Consider the following 25,772-nt stretch of genomic DNA (forward strand, 5'->3'; position numbering starts at 1 on the left):
AAGTCTGGGTAATTCGTGTCAGAACTGAGTCAGAGGACACTCGGTGAGTGTCTAGAGATTGGAGAATGACCAAGTCATTCAGTAGAGGAAAAAAACCCACACATTTGAGGCTAAAAGTGTTGTGAGTGAAAATACACAGCAAGACCAGTGGAAAAAACCTGCTAATGTTAACATTATAGGAAATGCCTATTTTTCATCCAAACATACTGAAATATTACTTATTTCATAGTTACAACCATATTAACCACATGACATAGATTTTCTGGGAGGGTGTACATTTTAAATTGAAATATTTTGTAAAATTGAACTTAAAGGATTGGCAGGATACGTACCTGGGATTGTAGTTTTTATGCAGTGGTTATTGCAATACAATTTACCTGCAGCACTCACATTAAAAGGGTATACCCTAGTATGTCTATTTATATCGTGAATTTATTCTGATTGGCTAGGGCCTGAGCCATACCACTTGGTAAGTATCTTGAATATTCTCTCTGCCACATGAAAGTAACTACTAAATGATAAGGAAGTTTTAAAATAAAGCACCAAGTGTATGTATTCCACATATTTGCAGTAATGTAATGAAATAATTACTTTTTCAGAGTATTTTGGAGTTATTACCAACATGGCATTAGTTGATGATTATTTATTTTCATCTCAGAGGCACTGGATTGAATTAATCATACTACCCAACTGATGGGACATTAGTATCATTAGTCTGTGCAGTGTGGTCATTCATTTATTCATTCATTCCTTTTCATCTCCATATCATAGTAAGCCATTTCTCTCCCCAACAGCAGAAATGTTTTAATATCCTTTGTGTGTATCATTTTTCATCTGAATGTGTTTTCTAAATTATATAGCATCAGACACATATTTTAATATAAAAATATGCAATTACATAATTATATGTATTAAACATATCTACACTGATATGTATGTATGTGTGTGTGTGTGAATACATCTTGGTTCACTAAACACATGACACTAAATACAGCCCATCAAATTTCTCTGTCAATATTTATCTAACCAGTTATTTCTGACTGCCGCCTCAGAGTCCATAGTTTTCCTCATAAAATCTTTCCTCTGCCAGTGATGACTGCTCAGATGGCTTCCAGATACCACTGAATAGAAAACACACAATAAGAAACATTACCATTATGAACATGTTGGTTCACTCAAGTGTAGAGACGTATGTGGAAATCTCCCAGGGCTGTACAAGGAGGGGTGGCATGGTTCAGTCATTTGCACACTTCTCCACCCGATTTGACAATGAAATGTTGACAGGTTCTTCGGCACAACTGCACCAGCAAACATTTGTACCAGCAGAGCCTGAGCATTCTTATTTCCCCACAGTCCCACCGATGTTTGACTTTATTTGGATGTTTATGTTTTCTGGTCCAATACATGTAAAATGGCATCTCAATGTTTTAGTTAGGGTTTTTCTCTTACTAGTGATTTCTGAGCCTCTGTTATATGATTACTGTTTGGACTTCTCTTATGTAGACTGAAAAAAGTCTCTTATTCCCCCAAGATGTCTACATCCTAATCCTTGGAACCTGTGAATATCACCTTACATGACGCAGAGGGCTTTGTAAGTGTGATTAAATTAAGGATATTGAGTTGTGAGATCATCCTGGATTATCCCAGTGGGTTCTGATAGAGGGAGGCAGAAGACCAGAATCAACAGTAGATGCGATGACAGAAATGAGGTTGGAGCAGTGTGAGGCTGGACCATGAAGAAGGTGTCCTCTAGAAGCTGAAAGAGGGAAGGAAATGGTTTTCCCCTCAGAGCCTCCAGAAGATGTGAGCCCTGCTAGCACCTTGACTTTAGCCTAGTGAGACTAATTTTTTTTTTTCTAGCTTCCGGCAGATTGCATTTCAATAATTCAACAAGTATTTATTTGAGTACCTACCTTAACCAAATACAGCTGTGATCTTGGAGGTTGAATCCCAGAACACTATTATAAGCAACAAAGACACACTGCAGCCACAAAGGTTTCTTGAACACCAAACGTGTGTTTAAAGATGGGAAATATTCAAGGGATGAGAGTTGAGGAGGTGTTCAAATTGAATTCAAAAATAAACATGTTTAGCACTTGTCTTCTCAGTTAATCAATAGTCGGTATTCATATGCCACCGACATGGGTCTAGATGTAAGAATGTGATGCTTCTGTGCATTCAGTTCCTTTATCTTTTCCCATTTCATTAAGCTATTTAATCCAGAATGATTCCAGCTCATTTTGCAAATGAGGAAGACAGAAACTCACAGAGACTAAATGATTCCTTTCAGTTCACACAACTGGTAAGGGGCAGAGTCTACAGCAGGACCCAGGTCTTCTGACCCCTATGCTGCTGTCCAGTTTTATTAGCAAACATTTATTTTCACATAAATACTTACGTGTTTCCATATATTTAGCATTAATACAAAAGCCTGAAAGACAGATTGTAAAAACTGCTACTCAAAACAGTCTGTATTTGAACTGTTTATTACCTGCACTCCAGGAAACAAGAAAGTTTTGCTAAGTAAAAAAATCAGGTGAACTGAACAGTGTGCCTCACAGCTTGGTTGATTGACATACTCGCTGCAGCTCCTTATCTCATCCTGAATTAGTAACAGATTTCACACCACATGGGTCTTTAAACCCCATGTTGAGGGACACAGATGAAAATTCTTGTAGAGTTGACCTGGAAATCTGGGTACACTAAAGATTTTGCAGCAACCAGATGACGAAGAGAAAATTACCCGTATAACCACTGTAAACTGTGGCTCCAGAAGGTTCAGTGGCAAGGATTGATACTCACCTAATCAATGGCCTGATTTTTCATTTTGCGTTGAGGAAACACACATATTCTAGGTATGCCATTATGCTCCCTTTGCCTGGCAACTTGTTTCTTCACATACGAACACTCCATTCACTACCAGCTCCTTTTCCCTGCCAGTGCCCCAACTTTTCACACATTTTCTGTATCAGTAGCTGGGGACGTGGGTAGGGAGAAAGAGAACAATTTTGCCTCAGCCAGATGTCATCTACAATTTTAAGGTTAGCATCAAAAAGGAAGTAGAAGAGAAGAGTTTAAGCTGAATGAAAGATTCTGCTTAAGGATTTTATTCCCTCTTGTCCTGAGAAACTGAATAAAAATACAGAAAGTACACTGAGGTCACCCATCTCTATATATGCCAGTGAGTAGAGTAGGTAAAGCTCAGGAGGCAAAGATATGTAAGATAAGGAAGATTTAGAGCTGATTATGAACAGAAGTTATCCTTTGTCTACCTATGCCAGAATATTCTATTTCAAAAGCAAAACAAAACTAGTACAATTAAAATACCTGGTTGAATTCTTTCCTTGGAGGGGGTGTATAAACTGTAGCCTCAAGTACTTTCTAAAATTATATGTGCCCATGCTAAAAAGAAACCTTTTGGAATTCTGTGAAAACTTTATTTGAATCTGTTTAAACCATGTCATATTTTTAGGGAGTGTTTTGGGAATTTCTAAAAAGTGCATTTTGATAAGAGGTAAAATCAAATATATCTTTCCCCACATGGCACAGAAACCATTCAACCATTGCCCACTTGCTATTCTGTACTTTGCACGCCCAGCTGTTTCCAGAAGAAACCATCCCTGATGATAACTTAACTTTGGCCCAGTGAAACTGATTTTAAACTTCTAAATTCCAGAACTACATAATAATAAATGTTTATTGTTTAAGTCACTAATTTGTGGTAAATTTTTACAACAGCAAAGAGAATTAATACATCTTACCTTATAAATTTCATATTTTTGCAAAATTATGTTTTCTGCTTTTTTCTTGTTGTGCAAGTTTATTGATATTCTGGATGTAATTCACATAAAAATTTTGGTTGATATGGCAACTATCTTCTTTTCTGCCATCAGCTGTCAGTTATTGTTATTCATGGAATCCTTCATTGAACATGACTTTTGATAGAATCATCATTTTTGTTTTGGGGTTTATACTTTTGAACATATTTTTCAGGAAGTCAAATTCCTTAGTTCACAAGGAGCCTCCATTTGCCTTTGCTAAATATATAGTTTTACTATCACTCTGAAGTCTATAACCATCTAGAGGCCAAATTTATATTTTGTGTTAGGTAAAGGTACATTTTTATTCTTCCTCTTAAACCAGGTTCATTTTCCCATCATCACTATGTATTCCATTCACAATTTTTAGTGATAACACCATTATTAGCTAATATATATATTATATTTTGTATATATATTATGTATAGAATTATTATGTTTTATCTGTCTCTGTGATTTCTATTTTCCTCACTATGACTATTTTTTCTGTTTTTGAATTGATATTTTATTATTCTTTTTTAATTTTTATTTGTATCATGATTTCTCTTAAGGCTCATACTTAGAGTTATCTATTAAATTCCTCACACACCATGACACCTCCAAGTCCTTTTAACAATAACAACAAAAATAATTTTTAAAAGCTGCCTATTTGGTTTCTACTGAAACATGAGTCAGATAGTGGGCTACATATGAGAAAGTGGTACTTCATTTGCCTCAAATGGGGGAAGGAGCAACAAAGGTGTGGGGTGTATGTGTTTGTTTAGCCATTCAGATATTTTAGTTACAAATTTTGTTATCTGAAGATATTTTTCAATTTCTGTGTGAATGGGCATTATATACTACCCAATAGTGATTGGATCATTTGAGAAATTATGATAATATGGCCCAGGAAATTTGTACAATTTGAGTCTCATTTTATGTGAATGAAGTTGCTAAATATATCAAAAATAAAAATTGAGTTTCAAAATGAGAATTAGCCTTTGTATTTTCCAAATAACCCAGAGTTTCATGTATGAGTTGCAGTAAAGGTTTTATGCTCATTAACTCAAAAATTGAAACAAATTAATCCCTGTCACAAGAACATCTTTGGATATTCACAGTTCCAGAAATAACATCTCTGACTTCAAACCAAATTATTTTTCTAACCCTAGAAGCACATACATTATTTACAAAAGTTTTTACTTAATAATGTAAAAATTCCCTAATCCTGCCTATATATTAGTATAGCTTAATATCTGTCTTCCCTAAATCAGTCTTTCATGCTTCCTTCCCTAACTCCTCCCACTGTGTTTTACACTTTTTCTTAAAACAAAAACCAGGTAATGTCTCAAAAGAATCTCAAACTGCCCTTGCTTCCCATTGTTCTTAGGCTAAAGATCTACCTTTGTTGCAGTACTACAAGTCAGTGTTAGGAGTTCTCATTATATAACTTGCCATTTTCTTCTCATGTGTTTGTTTCTTTTTTAAATTGTACTTCATTTTTTCATTCTGGACATTAAAACATTGAATATTCTATATATAGCTAATTTTAGCAATACTAGTGTTTGAAGAATACATTTTTTGTCAACTGATATAAAATGAAACTTCTGTCCTTTAGCAAATTGCCACAGATATCAATTCATTTCTGAAATATCTACAGGCATATGTCACTTCATTGTGCTTCATGTTGTTGGGCTTTGCAGATATTGCATATTTTGCAAATTGAAGACTGGTGGCAACTCTGTGTTAAGCAAGTCTGTTGGCGCCATTTTTCTCACAGTATTTGCTGACTTCTTGTCTCTGCCACATTTTGGTAATTCTCACAGTATTTCAAACTTCTTATTATACTTGTTGTGGTGATCTGTGATCAGTGATCTTTGATGTTACTGTCGTCCTTGTTTTAGGGGCACCACGAATGACACCCGTGTGAGAAGGCAAACCTAAGTGTTATGTGTGTTCTGAGTATTGCACTGACTGTCTCTTCCGCCATTTCTGTCCCTCTCCTCAGGCCTCCTGATTCTATAAGACACAACAATACTGAAATTAGGCCAATTAATATCCTACAATGGCCTCTAAGTGTTTAAGTGAAAGGAAGAAAAGTACATTGCTAATTTTCAATCAAAAACTAGAAATGACTGAGCTTGGTGAAGAAGGCAAGTCCATAACCAAGATAGGCAAAAAGTAGGCCTCTTGTGCCAGTTAGCTAAGCTGTGAATGCAAAGGAAAGGTCTTTAAGGAAATTAGAAGTGCTACTCTAGTAAACACATGAATGATACGAAAGGAAAACAGCTTTACTGCTGATAACAGAGAAAGTTTGGGTGGCCTAGATAGAAGATCAAACCAGACACATATTCCTTTAAGTCAAAGCTTAATCCAGAGCAAGGCCCTGACTTCTTTCAATTCTATGAGGGCTGAAAGAGGTGAGGAGGCTGCAGAAGAAAAGTTGGAAGCTAGTAGAGGTAGGTTCATGGGGTTGAAAAAAAGAAGTCTTCTCCATAATATAAAAGTACAAGGTAGAAGAAGTAAGTGCTGATGTAAAGCTGCACTAAGTTATCCAGAAGATCTAGCTAAGATATAGTGATCAATGAAGGTGGTTACACCAAACAACCAATTTTCAATGTTGACAAAACAGCCTTATATTGGAAGAAGATACCATCTAGAATTTTCATAGCTAGAGAGGAGAAGTCAATGCCTGACTTCAAAGGACAGGGTGACTCTCTTGTTAGGGGCTAATGCAACTGATGATTTGAAATTGAAACCGATGCTCTTTTCTCATTCTGAAAATCCTAGGGCCCTTAAGAGTTCTGCTAAATATACTCTACCTGTGCTCTATAAATGGAACAACAAAGCCTGGTTGATAGCTCGTCTGTCTGTAACATGGATTACTGAATATTTTAAGACCATTGTTGAGAACTGCTGCTCCGAAAAAAGATAATTTTCAAAATACTACCGCTCGTTGACAATGCACCTTGTTACCCAAGAGCTCTGATGAAGATGTGCAATGAGATGAATGTTGTTTTCATGCCTGCTCACACACACCATCCACCTGTAGCTCATGGGTCAGGAGTCATTTTGACTTTTAAGTCTTTCTATTTGAGAAATACATTTTGTTAAGCTATAGCGGGCATATATAGTGATGGATTTGGGCAAAGTAAATTGAAAAGCTTCCTGAAAGGATTTGCCATTCTAGACGCCATTAGGAATCTTTTTGAGTCATGGGACAAGTTCAAAATATTAACATAAACAGGAGTTTGGAAGAAGTTGATTCCAATCCTTATGGATGACTGTGAGGGCTTCAAGACTTCAGTGGAAACAGTACCTACAAATGTGGTGGAAATAGCAAGAGAACTAGGATTAGAAGTGGAGCCTGGAAATGGGACTGAATTGCTGCAACCTCATAATAAAACTTGAATAGATGAGGAATTGCTTCTTATGGATAAGTAAAGAAGGTGCTTTCTTCAGATGGAATCTACTCCTGGTGAAGATGCTCTGAAAATTGTCAGAATAACAGCAAAAGAATTAAAATATTACATAAACTTGGCTGACAAAGCAGTGGCAAGGTTTGAGAGGATTGACTTGAATTTTGAAAGAAGTTCTCCTGTGGGTAAAATGCCACCAAGCAGCATTGAGTGCTACAGAGATATTGCTCATGAAAGAAAGAATTAATTGATGGCAAAAACTTTATTGTTGTCTTATTTTAAGACACTGCCACAGCCACCCCAACCTTCAGCACCCACCGCCTTGGTCAGAAGCCGTCAACATTGAGGCAAGACCTTCCACCCACAAAGAGATTATGACTCATTGAAAGCTAGCATTTTTTAGCAATAAATTCTGGTAGCATTATTTAGCAATAAAGTGTTTTTAAATTAAGGCATGAGCATTATTTTTTAGACATAATGCCATTGCATACTTAATGTACTATAGTATATTGTAAACATAACTTTTATATGCACTGGGAAACTAAAACATTAATTTGACTTGCTTTATTGCAGTATTACTTTATTTTGGTGGTCAGGAACGTTTCTGAGGCATGCCTGTGTTTTGATCCATTCTTCCCTATTTTATTTCATTTCCAATGTTAGTTTGCAATAGTTTTTTTTTTTTTTTAAGAATTGCCAAGGGTATTATTTGACCTTTAATCTCCCAAATATATTTTGATCCAGTTTGACAAATATCATTATTTGGAATTATTGGGTTTACACATTTAATCCTGGGTTATTGCTATTTTGCCATTACTGACTCTTCCTGTTCATAAACATAGTGTATCTTTTAACTAGAAGGTTTCTAATGTACTACAATAAAATATTGAGTTTCTGGTCCCAATAGTCTGACTCACATGCATTTTGTCACTGTAATGCTATAGCTTACATCAAGGGCTCTGATTCTAAGGACATATAGGAATGGAACACGTACAGTACAACTGTTGAGTTAGACATTTCACTTTAAGTGGTCTGAATAGTAAGCTGCCCTGCCTACCTTTATTCTTGTGGTTAAAAGGATAAAATCCATTTCATCGGACTGATTTCTTATTTGTTTTTGTCTTTACTTTCAAGGTCTTATTGAACTGAACCACTTTTCTCTTTAATTTACTAATTTAACTCTTAATTTAGCTAGCTAAATTTAATGCTTTTCTCTCTTCATATGCAATAGAATCCTCCCCCCAGTCAATACTCCCCTCAATAGTAACCTTTCAATAACACTCTGGTAGGATTGCTTTAGTTCCCTTTTTATTTGACCTATTTTGGAAAATAATCTTATCCTGTAATTTGGACCAAAGAATATGAGATAAAATGTAGAGATCGGACAAAGAAATGAGAAGATATGTGGGTAACACACTGCTGTTTTTTTTATCAATTTCTCCTCACATAAATTCCAATTAAGCCAGGTTTCTAAGTTTTCAGGTCTCACTTATTAGTGGTATAAGTTAATGACCTTGCTTGGTTAGTTTAGTTGTGTTGAAAAAGTAGTTTAAGATCCTCTTACCTGTAACAACTTGTCATACAGGGCTCTTATTTTCAGTAAGGTTTGTAAAAGTAGGTCAAACAAACACCATTCCTCTATGGTTTAGCAAGGGACTACTTAGAGTCTCCCTTATATTATTTTTCCCCAAATCTGTAGAGTTTTGAAATCCTGCCTCGATTCCAGAGTTTAGCCTTCTACAGTGAATTGTTCTGATAAGATTCAGTGCCACTAAAGTCGAGAATTTTTCTTGAGAGTAAAACATGTCAAAATTCATTTTGTTTTCTAGTGTGCCTCTTTCATTTTCAATATGAAATCAAAACAATGTTATCTCCTCCAGGGAAAGTGAATGACACAAATTGATAACATATTCTTTGAAAAATATTGAAGAGAAAGAAGAGGCATCTTTTCTATGACCATTCTAAGTTTCATTCTTAAAAGTCTGAGTCAATAAACTATAGTGAATCTGTTAAACAGATCTGTTAACCCTTTGGGCGAAGCCGCAATGCACTTATATCATGTTAGTAAAAGATACATTTCACATAAAAACCAGAAATAATATACTTCTATTTTCTTCTATATATTAGTAGATTGGTTAGTAGCCATAAGCATAATCATCCAATTATTTCAAAGAATAAATATTCTCAATAATGATGTAGGGAAATGCTCTGCATTTATGTAGTATTGTTCATTTCTTAGTAGGATTTATTTTCACTAAGTAGACAGTCTGAGAAAGTGAAAAGAGGAAAGTATCCAGGTGACTTTGAAATTACTATGTACATGGTCAGATCTTAGAAGCTTATCTTTATAACACTTTCTACAAAAAAATCTAACTCTTTTATATTAGGAACATGGCTGAGTGTGGTGGATCAGTCCAGGTTCAATAAGAGATTTGACCTGAGGCAATTGTGGGAGCCGGTTAAGCAGTGTCTTTAAAGAGGTTGTCTTCCTGTTGGATTGATGCTAACACTTGAAAACCACAGGGCAAGCAGTTGGGTTAGGCAGAGAGATGTATGGCTGGCAAGAACAAGTTGGAACCTATGAGCATGAGCTACAGCCCCCAGAGATGGACTAAAATGCCTGTCTATTCTCATTGTTTCTGACTTCAGTAGATTAAGGTCCCTGAAGAAACCCAGGTCTTTTATCATGGAGCCAACACACACACACACACACACACACACACACACACACAAACAGCCAGCATTTGGAAGAGCTGGAAAAAAAAAAATCCAATACTTAAAGACTTAGTAGTTAATGATAAAATGTGACCAGTCTCTATATGTTTTAGCATGTCTTTCCCAACTAAATTGAATGACTATAAAATAAATCATATTTGCCATTAGAAAAAGTTACTTAATAACAGATTTGATAGGATTGTTTGCATCATTGTCCTCCCACTTTCCAGTTGGATAGTATCTCATGTATTTTATTCTTTAATTTTTGTAAGCTCTACTGGTATGCAAAATAGGTTAAATATTAGTATTCCAATCCCTGTGGCATTTTAATTTTGAATTTAGTTTTGCATGATTTATCAGGGGCAAAAGAAGGCATAAAAACAGAGATCAGACAACATGTTTTTTCCTTATGTATTGGTTTTCACATTCATTGTTTGCTTTTCAGTTCAATGGAGTGTTTTACTTTTTAATGGCTCAATTCACTGTTGTTTCAAAAGACAATCTATAAAAGACATGAGGATGTTTTGTTATTTTTCTCATCAAAAATTGATGTAAAGGGCTAAGGTGTAGTTTCTATAGTATGTGTTATCATTTGTCTTGTCTACTTCTTGGTTTCATAAACTACTGACATTAAAATTGAACACATAAGATTATTTAAAAGTACTTGTTCAGAATGTATGTAGTAGAAATGGTGGAAGCTGGGAGAATATTTTACATGTGAATAAAAGACCAAAAGTAGGACACATATCCCCTACTATCTGAAGTAGAGTTCCTATGAAAACTTTCATGAGCCAAAATGATGTAAAGTGAAAGGCAATTACCATTAATTTATATGGAAAATTTTTTTAGCATTTCCAGACCCAAAAATAACCTCTCTCAAGCTCTGTGATACCTTAGGACCCATTTTGCTAAAACTGGTCATTAAGCAGTGAAGAGATCCTCAACAAAAGTAGAGATAAGGTGAATGCAAATTAAAGCCAAAAATATCTACCAAATATCTTCTAGAATGACTAATGTTAAAATGAACAAATATTTGCAGCAAACAAAACTCTCATATACTGCTAGGAGTATAAAATTGTATAACACTTTGGAAAACATTTTGTCTGTTTCTTAAATAATTTAAACATACTCTTCTCATGTGACCCAGTCTTTCCACTCCTAGCTACTTATCCAAAAGACATTAAAAAATGTGTCCACACGGGCGCCTGGGTGGCTCAGTTGGTTAAGCGGCTGCCTTCGGCTCAGGTCATGATCCTGGAGTCCCTGGATCGAGTCCCGCATCGGGCTCCCTGCTCGGCAGGGAGTCTGCTTCTCCCTCTGACCCTCCCCCCCTCTCATGTGCTCTCTCTCATTCTCTCTCTCTCAAATAAATAAATAAAATCTTAAAAAAAAAAAAAAATGTGTCCACACAAGGACATGTACATGATGATTTACAACAGCAAACTTCACAATAGTCAAAAACTAGAAATAACCCAAATGTACATCGACATATAAATGGACAAATAAAATGTAATATGTCTTTCAATGAAATATTTCTCAGCAGCAAAAGGAAACAAATTATTGATAAACACAAAAACATGGATGAATCTCAAAATCATAGTGAATAAAAACAGGCAGGAACAAAATTGTGCATACAAAATTCAAATTAATCCATAGTGACCAAAAGCAGGGCAGACATTGCTGAGTCATGGGTGGAGGGAGAAATGTATTGCAAAAAGCCATGAGAAATTTGTATGTGTAGAGGGACGGGTGATGAAAATATACTGAATCTTGATCGCTATGGTGATGGCAGAGGTTTGTATCATGGTCACCATTCATTGAATTGTACAGTTGAAATGGATGAGGTTTATAGTACATAAAATATTCCTCAATAAAATCAATGAGAAATCAGTGTGACAGCTAAATTGAACTAGTGATGGAATTTTCGGTAACTGTCCACAGTCCTAGTATTATTTTAACAAGATTCATAAATGGATTGGATTGATCTATTAGGAGGTATGGTAGCACTTAGCAAGAATCAGCAGAATGGCAAGTCTTATTTAAATTTCAAAGATTGCTTAAATGCTAAGCTGACTAAAAAGAAGCAACACTGTGCCCTTAAATACAAAAGGAATTCATTTGAATCGTCCACTTCTCAGTGTTCCAAAGGCCCTGGGAATTTTGTGAAAAAAAAAAGAGAAAAATTGCTAAAATCTTATATATGGACATGGACATCATTTATACTTTTAAAACAAAGTGACTGTGTTGTTACTATTTTTTAATTTATTTGATACAATTTTTATACAGCAATTATGTTTTCCTGCTCTTTCTTCCTATTATACTTTTGCCATCTCCAAAGTAACTGTTGGAGATTTACTATGTGGCCAACAATAAATTAGTTGCCATCATGATATTAGAAGAAAGAGACCTGTTTCTTACTCTCAAGAATATTACTATAAAATTTAAGTTAAACTGAGCATGCTCTGAACTTTGAATGGTATTAAAATTTATAAAATTATTGAAATATTTTGGTCATTTAAACTGATGATAATAAAAAGATAAAGAACTAAATAAATCCACTGTATTCAAAAGGAAAGTCTCTAATAACCTTTGAATTGTAAAATCCTACATATATCAAATATTTTGTTAAGAAAAGGAGATTTCAGAATGTCTACCCATTCTAAAATAGCCAGGAACAAAAAGAACTTAAATAAAATTGATGGTGGGGGTAAAATAGAAAGCATAGGGCTTAAAACAATTTCATTTTATTGTATAGATTATTAATATCTTGGAAGATATGCCATATTAAAAAAAGAATTACACTAAAATGAATATACTCGACTACATTAACTCCATAGTCTCCAAAGGGAAAAAATCTTAATATTAAATTAATATTACTAAAAGAATATTAAAAGAATATTTTAATAGTTTCCTGGGGTTGCCATTAGAAAGAAGCACAAATTGGGTGGCTTATACAACAGAAATGTGGCTTCATAGTTCTGAAGGCTAAAAATTAGAAATCCAAAATCAAAGCGTGGGCAGGGTTGCTTCCTTCTGAGGGCTGTGAGAGAGAATCTGTTCCATGTCTTTCCTGGTTTCCTGGTTTCAAGAGTTTCTTAACTTGTAGATCCTTCTCTGTCTTTACATTATCTTCCCTCTTTACATCTCTCTCTCTGTCCCAAATTTCTCCTTTTTATAAGGACACCAGTCTTTTTAGATCAGGGCCAACTTTAATGACTTCGTCTTAACTTGATCAGATACAAAGGTCTTATTTCCAAATAAGATCACATTCACAAGTACTGGGGGTTAGAATTTCATGATCTTTGCGGGGGCGGGGGGGGGCACAATTTAATCCATAACAAGTATTTGAGTATCACTGCAAAATAGTTAAAGATCTGTTCAGGAAAGAAAATAATATGAGATTATTTAGCACCATTAGGATATTGTTTTCTCTAGCCAAATTACATTACTTTCTCAGGTTTTAAAATAGCATATGCAATTACAGTTTCTGGAATGTGGGAAAGCTGGTCAAAACTAGGTAGGAGTGTAATGGTCCCAGAGAAAGAATAGAACAAAGGAATTTCATTATATCAAATCTCAATTGGCTGGATATTGCCTTGGATACTAAGAGAAAAAAGAGGAGGAGGAGGAGGAGGAAGAGGAGAGGGGAAAGAAGGAAGCAGAGGAGGAAGAGGAGGAGGAAGAAGAAGAAGAAGAAGCAGAAGAAGAAGGGAGAAGAGAGAAGCAGAAGAAGAAGGAGAAGAAAGAAGAAGAAAAGGAGAAGAAAGAGAAGAAGGAAGAGAGGGAGAAGGAGAAGAGGAGGAGGAGGAGGAAGAAGAAGAAGAAGAAGAAGAAGAAGAAGAAGAAGAAGAAGAAGAAGAAGAAGAAGAAGAAGAAGAAGAAGAAGAAGAAGAAGAAGAAGAAGAAGAAAAAGATGACAGGGGGAGAAGGAGAAGAAAAAGGACAGAAGATGAAGAAGAGAAGGAGGAGAAGGAGAAGCAGCAGCAGTAGTGATTGCTAAGATGCATCAAAGTTTTAATGAGCATAAATGTATTTTTGGTTACATATAGCTAGCTACTAAATGGTTAACTAATAAAATATACTCCTCTGTATATCTGAACTGCCAAACACATTTCACATTGTTTGTTGTGATAAAAGTAGGTAAAAGTGGGTTAAGAGATGGGAGATTTTAGTGTGTTTTATCTAGTAGATAATTCCTAAACCTTATGACCGAAAGAATATAAATTTGGACTACTGATTTAAACCACATCTGAGATATGAATTCACAATTGTCCTAGTTCTAAAATTTACAAATGAGATGGTATGGGAGGAATATCCTAAAAGACAGTAGAATCAAATTTAAAATAAACAATAAACACCTCAAAGGATTTAAGTAGTAAACCCGACCAAGATTTATTAATGCGGTATAAAAAAGGCAAAAATCTTTGGTGTGAACAATGTGTTAAAAAATTACAAAAATATTTTACATCTTCTCTACACTTGAATAATAAAACAGTAACATCATCAGTTAAGTAAAATTTCATTATTCTGTTTTAGTCTTTATTTTCTACAGTTGGATTATGTTTTCCATTTCTTGACATCAAACTCACATAAACATATTGCAAACCAGAATGATAGATAAATATAAATTTGAAAGAACTTGGGGCTCCTGGATGGCTCAGTCATTAAACGTCAGTCTTCGGCTCAGGTCATGATCCCAGGGTCCTGGGATTGAGCCCCGCAACTGGCTCCCTGCTCCACGAGGAGCCTGCTTCTCTCTCTCCCACTCCCCCTGCTTGTGTTCCCTCTCTCACTGTGTCTCTCTCTGTCAAATAAATAAATAAAAATCTTAAAAAAAAAAAGAAATTGTAAATAAAGTTGCTTTTTTTTTTTTAAAGAAAGAACTTGGTGGTATATAATGTGGACTGCTTCAAATATTAGAACACATATTATTTGGAATATGAGGGGAACTTGACTTGCATAATTTCAGAGGTGAGAATTAGAACCAATTAGATTTTATAGTTAAAAAATTCTGCTTATTATAAAGAATATTTATATGGTCCTGATAAAGTTTTTACTGTTCAAAGATGAAATGGACATTTATGTTGTTCTTTGCTCATGAACTCTGTTTTCTTTGAAGAATACTTAGATCCTATTCCAAACAAGCCACTTGAATGGAAGCAGCCACAGATCTGCAGACTTTTTAAGGTGACACCAGAATAATTTTTCCTAGTGTTTTATTTTTTAATTTTATTTATTTATTTATTTTTTAAAGATTTTATTTATTTTTCAACAGAGAGAGACACAGTGAGAGAGGGAACACAAGCAGGGGGAGTGGGAGAGGGAGAAGCAGGCTTCCCGCGGAGCAGGGAGCCCGATGTGGGACTCAATCCCAAGACCCTGGGATCACGACCTAAGCTGAAGGCAGACGCTTAAGGACTGAGCTGCCCAGGTGCCCTTTCCTAGTGTTTTAAAGTGTAGTTCACGGCTATGCTATGAAAGAGACTTGTTAAGCAATAAAATTCAATGAATCTATGATTGTAATGGGGTTTACAATAATCTCTGAGGTTTACAAAATATAGTCCTTCCATTTCTTTTCTCCTTCTTTTCATATTTTTTACTGCAACTTATATTTTAGATGAGTGATACATCATCTTCCCTCACTGTCTTTGCAGGACTGAGGAAATAAGAATCTTAAATAGATAATTCACTCCTTATAATAGTTAGGATGAGGGCTTCTGTTCATTGTAATGAGTTACACTCTAATAGTCTACTTGGGCTTACATCAATAATAATGGAAAGGCAAAACTGGAGATGTAGCATCTAGAAAAAATCCCCAGGCAAGCCTTGGGCACCTTAGTGAGAAGCACCATAGTAGGCTGCCGTTAATCATCAGATTGGGGAATTAGTTTGATAAATACAACAAAATTCAAATTCTGATCCCTGGCCACATGATTGAGCAGCACATAGAAGGTGAATCATGAAGATAAATGTCTAGCAACCAAGCATGGTGGAGACTAATATAAAAATGGAATACACAGTATTCATTTAAAATGAAAATCATAACTATTAATTCGAATTGACTATGAGCCCTTTGGCCAGTGAATTCTCTTTGGGGCTAGGACATATGAGGATAAAAATTACAATTAATGGACTAATAAGGATATGACTCAAATGAAGAGAGTGATTTGTATGGCTTAGTTTTCTGATGGCAGTGTTAAATATTTACTTGCTCAGTCCCAGAATAAGCTGATAGCTCAGTATCAGAAAGAGCCCCCTATCAGATTCAAGTGGAGTCAGATTTAGACAAAAAAAAAATCTTACCATCCCCTAAGGTTAAGTGACTTGACCAATGGTACACAGGTAGTTAATTGAGGTAATGGGGACAAAAGGTTCAGACACTAGTTAATTGAGTTTATAGGGACAATAGGATCTGAGGTCCTTTTTTTATTTTTTAACAAAATGAGTCCTTGGTGAGTTTAGAGACAAAATTTATGCATGAAAGAGTATTGAATATGAAAACATTTTATCACTTTATAATAAAACTTCAATTCATGTGCATTTCATTCATCATTAAGTTCAGCAAGGGGATCTGCAAATAAAGCACTCTCTTAATTTCCAGCTTAGCTGCAATTCTGCATTTTTAAGTAATCTTTAACAAAACTAACATATGAGTTGATATATCTTTATTTTTTTTCTGAGAATGGTTATTGCTTTCAAAATACCCTAAAAATAGAAAATGCATAAAGTAAACTATGAAAATAAAATTTTCTTTATCAATACCCAGCATCATTATCAATGGGAGACATATTGCTTGCAAGTGGGCAAAAATGGTTCTCAGAAGTGGTGAAAATATATTTTTAATAAAGTAAATATACACAGTATATTTACAGATGTACAGAATGTGTGTCATTAAAATTTTGAGGATGGATTAGAAAAAAGAATTCTTAAAAGGCAATTTAGGAGGAAAACAATGAAAAACAAGTGAATAAACACTTATTTACAGAAACAATTTACCGAAACATTCTTTAGATACTAAAACAAAAGTCAGATGACTTTTTGAAAGTTAGGTGAAAGAAATTATTGACAGTCTTACAGGAAGAAGTTCCCTTAAAGATAACCTCAATGCAGAAATCATCTCATGCAGAAATCATCTTTTGGTTCTTTTTTCTTCTTCACACCCACTGTCTTTCATCTTATTTGAAATGTTCCCTTTACTCAGATCTTTATTTGAAATCCTCATGGTTAGTAGTTCTTTCAAAACACGTTCTTCACATGACTCACCTTTTGTTAGTGATCCTGGTTCTAGCACTGAGCTATGGCTCAGAAATTCATATCGTGTTCATCACCATCTTGGGAGTTGTTTTCTTTTGCTTTGTGTTTATATCATCTTATTTTTTCAAAAAAGAAAATATCACCTTTTGTCTTATGGCATTAAGTACCTGAAATTCATAAGGAGTATAACCCAGAAAAGTCCCATCCATGTAGGGAGGTTAGGAAGAAAGTAATGCATGTAAGATCCCGGCTATGGATAATATGGATAAACATGCCATGAAGGCTGTGTGTCCTCTGATTACTCAAGTATCTACCTGATAGTATACTAGAGAGTATCTCCTTTCCCCATTGTCACTGATCTCAACTGGATCTACAGTATCATTCAATTGATGGAAATACATAAAGGATATAATGCCATTTACTTTTCTGCTCAAATATCTCCCCTCAGCGAAGTGTTCACTAACTATAAGAATAGTAACCCCCTAATTAACTACCCTTAAAATGCTTTGCTTTTTTTAAAGCTTACCATGACCTGATATGTATAAGTGTTCATTTATTTATCATTTTCCTTCACATTCTAGATGGTATGCTGAAGGAGAACATATTTTCAGATGTGTTCAATATATGATACTTGGGACCTATCACAAAGAAGATGACAGTAATTATGTATGGAATGAAAGCAATTTAAATAAAAACATATGATTACTTCTAAAAAATTGTCTCAGTAAAACTAATATGACATTACAATTTCAAATTATGTGCTCCAAAAGTAAGTGTGTTGATTTTAGCAAGGGATATTATCATCATAATACAATCAGTATTAATAAATGACACCTAGATATTATATTTCAATTTCTACTACAAAATCCTACTTAGTGCTTTAAAAAGTTTCATTTTCTAATATAAGATCACTATTTTCTACCTAGGAAAATAAAGCCAATAATAATTGAATACAAATTACTAAAGTTATTAACATTTACTAACATTTTCAAACAGCATGGTATTTTGTGATATAGCCTATTATCAATTATCTAGAAATTTATAACATTGACCTACCCATATTTTAGCATGAAATAATACAACACACTGAAATGTAGAAAAATTGCAATTTGAATATTTAAATTGTGATGAGATTTAAATTGTGTTAGGAAGAGGCTGTGCTAAGGACCAAGTAGCCCACTGAAATCTACATGCTAGTTGGTCCCACCCCTCTGCCCTTTCCTAAAGACACCTGAAACTCTTGAGGATCCCCAAATGGCACTTTGGAGAATTCACATTGCCGTGATCTGCTCAGGGGAAATTAGAGCCTTACATATCAGAAATGTGCAACACACATTTAGAAAGGAAAAATGCAACGGGCAAATAACTTATAAAGAACACAAAAACAAAGTTGTTTGAGTTCAAACAATCATTATGCCCCTTTTCTCAGATTTATTTAACAGAAATATTATTGTTGCTATCTGTGAAAGACTATATTACAGCTCAGCAATATCTACTGCTCCTTCCTAGGAGAAGATTTTATCTTCCTACACCAATAAAATTAGACTCGACAATATGATTTGTTTAGTCTGATGACGTGGGAGAGGAAGTAATATATGTCACTTACAGGTCACAGACTCAGCGTGCTTCCTCTTTCTTTCTCCTGTGAAGACTAACAATGGTCCTGCTGTTGGCTGCAACTTCAGCTTGAATCCTGGAGTGAAGACACTGTGCAGAAGAGCCACAGATGATCCATGGTCGACATGTAGCAGGAGCAAGACACAAACCTTGTTTGACGTAAACCCCAGGGATCCGGGAGTTGTTATTCCAGCACACCTAACCTATCCTGATCCAGAGTGGATCAATGACCCATGGTGGGATTCAAACTATGGAGGAAAGCAATTACTTTTTATGTTGTTGATGGCAAGTTTGAATTGTAATAACATCTAAAAATATCACTCTGAAAGTATTTACAAGAAGATACATAAACAACGACTCATTATTTGCCTATTTGGAACACTAAGATGAGGGACTGCCAGAAAGATGGTGGAATGTGAGCCTCCTGACTTTCCCTCCTCCCGTGGATACAAGCAGTAAGTGGTCACATATGCATCAACTCTCTCAGGGAGAAATCTAGAAACTGAGAGTTTCCTATACATTAGACAACTAAAAACTACTCATATTTAAATACATAGGAAAATTACACAACTAAGGAAACCACCAAAATGAAAAGGCAACTTATTGAATAGTAGATAGTATTTGCAAATCATATATCTGATAATGGGTTAATATCCAGAAACATATAAAGAACTCATACAACTCAATAGCAAAACAAACCAACCAAAGAATAAACAATCTGATTTTAAAATGGGCAGAAGAACTGAATTTTTTTTCCAAAGAGACAACAACTGGCCAACGGGTACATGAAAAGTTGTTCAGCATCACTAATAGGAGCCAGTAACCCACAGAAGGCACACATTCTGAAGTATTAACTCTAATAAATGGAATGATATTGAAATTACTTGCAGGTACTTTTGAAGAATAAAATCCAAATTCTTTAAGTTTATGACCTCATCAGAAAATTGTTACCAAGATAGCTAAAATCTCTGAATTTTGTAAATCTAAAGCCTAGATTACCTAACACTTTATTGTGACTATACTTATCAATAATCTGAGCTTTTACCCAAACTTAATGATAATACCATAGTCATACATCCAATGAGGTTTACATTTTTGTTCTGTTATACCATATGTAAAACTAAGATTTATCTACTTTTTAATAAAGAAAATATGAAAAATAATTTAGAATTTAGAATGTCAGAATTGCATACCAGTTATGAATAGTCCAAAACAAAGATTGGAAATAGTTTTCTTCATATTCTTGAGTTTCATCAACACTCTGCTTCAGTTCCTATGGCAGACAGTGTGAATTTTATAGGTAGTATATACCACAAAAAGTTATTAGACTTATAGTTCTTGCTATGCCACTAATTGTCTGTGCAAATACAAATGAAATCTTCATTGAATGTCTGCCTGCTTCACCAGGCAGATGAATAAAAATTGATATGGTGATCATAAAAAATGATGAATGCATTTGTCAATTTATAAGTTACTTAGAATTGTTGCCCTTCAGAATTCAGAATTGTATATTAAAGGAAATGTGCCCATTTTTTAAAACGCCACCTAATTTACTAATGGTTCCTTGAGAAACAAGGTTCTATATAATTAAGGCTATAACCTCTAGAGCAAACATCCTTGATTCAAATCTCAAGTCTGAAAGTTAACTCTGTTAGCATTGAATAAAAGACTTAATCTTTCTGTCCTTTGGTTTGTTCAATTTTGAAATTGTAAGGATAATATTGGTCTTTATTTAAATTGAGGGCTATTTTGAGATTATATGAGCTAATTTAGGTAAAGGACTCAGAAAAAAGGCAGCTGATAGCTGGCATGCACTCAGTGATAATGTTGGCTTTTATTCAAATCAAAGGTTATTTTGAGATTGTATGAGCTATTTTGGGTTAAAGGACCTAGAAAAAGGGCAGCTGATTGCTGGCATACATTCAATGGATATACATAGCCATTGCTTGCTGTTGTTGTTGCTTGTTTTCTTGTCTTGTTTTGTTTGAGTTGGTTCCGATCATTTTTGGAGTTAGTCAATACAGTACAGCATTGTTCTTTTTCAGCCATGGCCATTTTTATTTCTAGCTGTGTCTTTCTGAACACATTTCTACCTATTATGATTCTCTAGCCTGAGAAAACACAATCAATTACAACAGTAGATTTTTTTAATCTGATGAAATTGTAGTGACATAATAAAATGTCATAAAGTATATATTTAATGTTTGTAGTTATCATATATATCATGATATACATATACATGTGTGTACATATATATGCATATGTATCCAGATACCCACATCACCTAGCTCCACCACCACCCACCCTTGCTCCTACGTATATACACATACACAAATACACACAAACGCAAGAAAAGGGGGGGAGAGAGAGGCTATTCTGTTTCATAAATCTTTTTCTTTTCTTTTGTTTTTATCCCAATACTTTATTCTTCTAATTATTGTAACTTTGCAGAAGATGGGTACATAATATGTATTTTCTAAATATAGTTTTCTTATGAATTCTTAATATATATAAGGACTTCCTTTGAGATTTGATTTAATTTTCTTGAGATATAAGCCAATATTCAGAAATTAATATCATCCTTTTGAATGGCCACCATTACATTTTTCAAATATGCTACAATCAACACATTGAACATTTTATTTTTTCCAGCCATTTGTTAGATTATTATACTGGGAATTTTGTAATAAATATGTAGGCTATAATCTCAAATCCACTTTTGCAGGACAATTATTTTGAACATAACTGCCAGATCACTAGAGAAGGAAAAGTAATTGAGAGGTCAGCCTCAAGATTTGCTAAATCTCTGTGTTCCTTGGCTTCCAAAGATTTCTGAGCCTGTTCTCCAGAGAGAGAGAGAAAGAGACAGAGAAAAGGATGTGTCTCACTTCCGCTTCAATTAAGATAGAATAAAATTATTTTGAAATAATTGAGTTTTTACATATATTTTGAGAAAATATATTATTATATATTTATAATATATATTATTGAAGTAATTAACATAGATTTGGTAATGTGCTTTGATATCCTTCAAGTGATCGGAGTTTCTTGCATAAATATTTTCCTTAAAAAACTTATTTATTATTTTTGTGTGTGTTTCTTTTATTTGTTAATTTTATTGATCTATTCAAAGAAAGAACTCCCTGTTCTTTGATTTTATTTATGGTTTGCTGTCTTTAATTACATTGGTTCCTGCTTTTATTTTTATTATTTCCTTTCTTTTGCTTTCCTTGGGTTTGTTTTGCTTCTATTTTTCTGGATTCTTGAGGAAGGATTTAAATAATGGCTTTGAGATTGTTCCTCTTTTCTTTCTTTTTTTTTAAATTGAAGTATAGTTGACATATGATGCTACATTGGTTTCAGGTGTACAACATAGTGATCCAACAAGCCTGTATGTTGTGCTATGTTCACCACAGGTGCAACTTCCATATGTCACCATACACAACGATTATAATACCATTGACTACATTCCCTGTGCTGTACCATTTATCCTTCATCCATCTTTTAAATAATGATAATTGCTTAATTACTGGGCAGCAATATAGCATAGTTTAGGGTACAAGATTTGAAGGCAGACATGGTGCATTTGAAATATACGCTATACTACCAACTAGGAGACTAACAAAGGGAAAGATATTTAACCATTCAATGACCCAGCTCTCTCACTTAGAGCGAGAGAAATAGTATTCCATATGCAGTTACATTGAGGGTTGTGTAGCCTAATCCATGTGATGTGCTTAGAAGAGTCTAATATGTAAATTGCTTTTGGCAAATGTTAGCTATTAATATTATAATTCATTTTCATAATAGACAAAAAATTGAATATAGATGCAAATTCAGACTATAAGGCTTTCTATAGAATGTAAAAGGCCATGCTAAATGTTAGATGCTATAAAAAATAAAATTTACAGTTTAGGATTATATTCTAGTCCATGGTAACATTCATGAGTGTTTTTGCTAGTTTGCAATAAACAATCAGAATGATTCACCAAGAAGTACATGTGTGTGATCTTTGTGGTTCCAGAAGGGAAATATAGCTATTCCAAGTTAATTTATAAACAATCATCTTCTCCTTGAGACTTCTTTCCTTAAATAGATAAATTTAACAGTTTAACAGTGTTACTAACACTTTTCCTCCTCAATGAACATCCCTGGATTAGTTGGAGAGGAAGGAGATTCTCAGCCACTAACGGAGAAAAACTCCTTCATAAATTAACCTGCAAACTTGTAAGAGACATCACATGCACAAAATGCAAGTAATCACTGCTTATGGATTTACTTGAGGATATTCAACCTAAGTGAAATTGGAGAAATCAAAAACACATTTTAAATATCATACTTAAAATTTTGACTGCATATTAAAATCTAGAAAGCTTTACAAAAAGCTTTCATACTTAATACTTATTTTTCCACCCAGTACTCTCAAAATAAGGATTCAAGGGAGTAGTGTAAAAACAATACAACCTTGGTGGCGCCTGGGTGGCTCAGTCGTTAAGCGTCTGCCTTCAGCTCAGGTCATGATCCCAGGGTCCTGGGATCGAGCCCCGCATCGGGCTCCCTGCTCTGCGGGAGGCCTGCTTCTCCCTCTGCTGCTCCCCTTGCTTGTGTTCCCTCTCTCCCTGCCTCTCTCTCTGTCAAATAAATAAATAAAATCTTAAAAATATATATATATATATATATATACAATCTTATTCATGTTATTCTATTTTAAAACTAGTATTTAAAGATTATCATACTTTCTAAAATTTCACATGGTCCATTATTGCTATTCTCAGAATCGCATTGCTAACATTTGTATTTCAAGATTAAGGCATAGGTTTTATAACCATCAACCATCCTTAGTATGATTCATGACTCTGTTACATATTTAAGGCACTTAAACCTCAGAAAATTGACACTACACATTGTATGAAATAAAATATTCCTGAGCAATTTGGGAGTAAATGAATATCTGTTCTACTTTAGGAAAATACTGTTCATCCCTTTCTAATTTATATTGGATTGCAATGACTGCTCAATTAAAACACTAACAAAATCATATGAAGAAACATTTAGATAGAACAATCGATGATAAAAAGTAACTAACATTTTCAGCATATATCAGAGTGTTCTTTTTCTCTTTTTAATAACAACATCTGATCAATCGCCATGTTCAGTGAATTATAGTAAAAATAGCTATTGTGCTTTGAGGATTTATACCAGATGCTGTGCCAAGAGCTTTGCATACAATGTCACAATGAATTCTTGCAAGAATTTGAGAATTACTGCTTTTATCTTAAATTTACCAATGCAAATTAACAATCACAGGGATTAAACGTTTTGGCCAAGTACAAAAATCATTAAACGATGAGGATGGCATTTGAAACCGGATCTACCTTAGTTCAGAGTCTCTGCTCTTCTCCAGTATATAAGGCTGTCTGTTAGCTATTAAATCTTGGATTCCTCGATTTCCAAACCCTCTTCCTGTTCCCCAGCTCAGACGAGCATCATGTCTTTTTTTTTCTCCAATTTCCACAAGCACCTTCTTATTGATTTGCTGTCTCCACAACATAAATCTAATCAAGTTATTCACTACTCTATTTCTTAAAACATGTCCAAGCAAGAAAATTGATTACCTGGCCTCTGCTTTGCTTTGTAGTCCGCCTTCAAAACTTCCTCCTTTATAGATAGTGTGCTAATTTTACTTTTTTTTCTTCTGGTTCACTGAAGATGCTGAGTTATTTCTTGGCTTGAAACCAATGGCCACAACGCTCTTCTCTGATGCTTTTCTCAGATGATGCTGTGCCTTTATATCTTAACTCAAACATCACATCTTACTCAAAAAATGATCTAACCTGCAAAAGCTTGCCTAGGTGCCCGCCACACAAAGGCAACCAGGTCGTAGACTAGCTTCCTTGATTTGACAAGCAAACATATTAGTGAAGAGTCAGGGAAATTGGGACATTTCTGAGGAACAATTACCATTGGTAATCTAGATTTCTCCATGTTCCACTGTATACTATCTTTTTTCTGTTCGGGAACTGAACCCTGACAATACAGCCAGTATCTCTGGAGTCATTAGACTTGTCTTGTAATAACTTTTGTTCAGTGTAACTCAAATTCACAGACCCCTGGCCTCCACTGAATTTTAAGTGAGTAATTAAACCTAAATATGCATTTAAAAAAAGCAAGTTCCTAATTGCTCCATCATTATGGGATGATGCCCCCGCTCCCCAATCCACCTTGTGCTCTACTTTGACACTTTAACACACCACGCTTAGTACTTGTTTACAAGGCATTAGCTGAATGTAAGGGGTAAGATAATCTGCTGTCATCTTCCCTTATCTTTTAATGTACCACCCTACTGCAGTCCTTGGGTGTTGCCCCTTGCTTGATGCATCTCCACAGTCCTGTTGGTCATCACAGGGCATGATAGGTAAGATAGCAAGCTATTGTCTAAATGTATATTGTCTGTTTATTTTTTATCAGGTCCTGATCATTTCTACTGGGAAGGCTCCCATGTCCGGAGTCCAGCCAGATATAATGTCCCTCAAATAAATAAGTAATAAGTATTGCAAGGTATTACTACTAAGACTGGCACCAAGAGCACATGTTTGCTGCTTGGTTTCTTAATGTCAGAGATAGATAAAATTCAGGAATTAACCAGTATGTTCTTCGAAGGTTATACAAGAAAATGAAGAGCAATCAACCATTTCTTTTTTGTGACTTTTTAGAAATCTATTATAACAAGTTATCATGAAGAACTAGATGGCATGGACACCAAGATAATGTAATCACATCCTGACCATTACACGCTTCCCCATGATGCCCTCAATGCATAAGATCAGCCAAAGGTAAAGGAAATAATCGCCATCAGACCAGACCAGATACCAGCTGAACACACCCAGTTAATGCTACATGGAACAGAAAAATCACCTAGCCAAGCCCTGTTGAGTTCCTGATCTACAAAACCATGAGATACAATAAAATT

The sequence above is a fragment of the Halichoerus grypus genome, chromosome 1 (genome assembly GCF_964656455.1).
Source record: "Halichoerus grypus chromosome 1, mHalGry1.hap1.1, whole genome shotgun sequence".
NCBI classification, from domain to species: Eukaryota; Metazoa; Chordata; class Mammalia; order Carnivora; family Phocidae; genus Halichoerus; species Halichoerus grypus.